General features: G+C 35.6%; 1 protein-coding gene across 1 annotated transcript in view; it reads left to right on the top strand.

Annotated features, from left to right (window-relative positions):
• The first annotated feature begins 1,034 nt into the window (after positions 1-1,034).
• RB1CC1 (RB1-inducible coiled-coil 1) overlaps positions 1,035-1,673 on the top strand; it is a 63,598-nt gene continuing 62,959 nt past the window's right edge. The window contains exon 1 of the mRNA XM_009889180.1: positions 1,035-1,154. The gene's annotated coding sequence lies outside the window, so the exon portion shown is untranslated. The remainder of the gene's footprint in view (positions 1,155-1,673) is intronic.

Below are 1,673 nucleotides of genomic sequence, written 5' to 3'. Positions count from 1 at the left end.
AGTTGGGGATGAAGTGGTTTTGATTTACCGTTATAGCATGAGTTTTATAAAATGATTTACACATTCTAAGGGTTTTCAGGTTTCAGCAAACCTATTTTTAGTGATGGATTATCACCCTTTATAGCGCCTAATCATCTTCTTAGAAAGCTTGCTAGAGCATTAACATGATAGAAATAATGTTTGTTTGCAGTTTGGAGTTTGACTGTGTGCTTGCCTGACTACTCTGAGCCCAACTGCTCATCGCCACCTTCCTTGCCAAGGGCTCCTTCTCCTTCAGCACTGCTACTTCACTGACAACAGTTAAAATGAACTAGCGTAGCCTAAAAAGACCACTCTGTGCTGATATGGCTCACTTTGATTGTTGTAGTTTAAACAGCAGTTCTGGGAGAGGAAGCCCCTGGCAAGGATGCCAGTGACAAGCAGTTGGGAATGGTAACATCTTCAGTTTACTAAAAAAATAAAACAAAATAAACAAAAAACCCAAACTCCCCCAAAACCCCCAAAACTTAACAAATGTTTTGAAAATTAAGTGAATGGCTTAACAATGGTTACCTCGTTTCAAGTGAAGTTGGATCTGTTGGATACAGCTTCAGGATAATGTGGTTCATTCAACAGCAGTAGCATGTGTGTCTTTTTACTCTGGATTTTCTTAGATAAATTGCATTTTGTTCTGACTTTCTGTATTTCTCTTAGCATCATATTATCAGCATTCTGTATCTGTTCTGAAAAATAACTTTCAGTTAATAGAAATACAAGCAGTTCTTTTTAGTGAACTAAATTTGCCTCCTTGTAAATACTGAAGAATATGACTAACGGTTATTTTAAACCAAACTTATAGGCAAAAATATTCAGGTATGTAGCAGTTTTGAGCAGACTTGTAACTGGATAGCATTATTAATGAGAAAAAAATACTACCACATAATTATTCTTTCTGGCATTGACATACGCTGATTTCTGGGTTAGATTCAATGATGGCCATAAAATTCTGACATTTTAATAATACGTGTAATTACATTCTGTATCTTTTCTTTGCAGATCTTCTCTGGCTTTGAACAGTCATGCTACTCTGTTGCCAAAAATTAAGTAAAGCGAATGTTCACGTGTATTCTCCTCTTGAATTTGAAGAACGTAGTAGCTTCATATAGTGCCTGAAGGTAATTCTTTCTTTGCTTGAAGTTAAAAAGTTTGAGACTACTGATGCATGCGTGACAGCTGCGATCATAAATATTTTTAATCTTGATAATGTTTTTTCTTTGTAAATAGTTAGCTTTAGTGTTAAGGTACAGAGATGGAAATGTTTGATTAAAATTTCACTTTTTGGCCATGAGGTTTCTGGACAGATTGTCTCTTAAATATCACTTCAGCTTGGAAAGTAATGTTTATATGAGTACTAGATACTATGCAAGCTTTTTACTGTTCTGTTTCTGAAGCCTTGCTGTGAAAATACATGTTTTAACTAGTTTATGTACTATAACTAATGCTTGAAGAGTGTGTGGAAAGCCACACTCTTGAAAGAATGCTCTTCTGACTTTCTGGAATAAGTCTGGTAAAACCTCTCCCCCTCCCCATTTTAATGGTGTGTCAGTTGTCTATGGTGTGTCAGTTTTTTCTCTGTGTAGGCAAAGAGATAAACGCAAACTGAGACTCTTTTTAGAATAATACAATTACACAAG

The sequence above is a fragment of the Charadrius vociferus genome, unplaced genomic scaffold (genome assembly GCF_000708025.1).
Source record: "Charadrius vociferus isolate BGI_N301 unplaced genomic scaffold, ASM70802v2 scaffold347, whole genome shotgun sequence".
NCBI classification, from domain to species: Eukaryota; Metazoa; Chordata; class Aves; order Charadriiformes; family Charadriidae; genus Charadrius; species Charadrius vociferus.
Note: the sequence above shows the minus strand (reverse complement) of the source record. Positions and strands in the feature narration are given on the sequence as shown.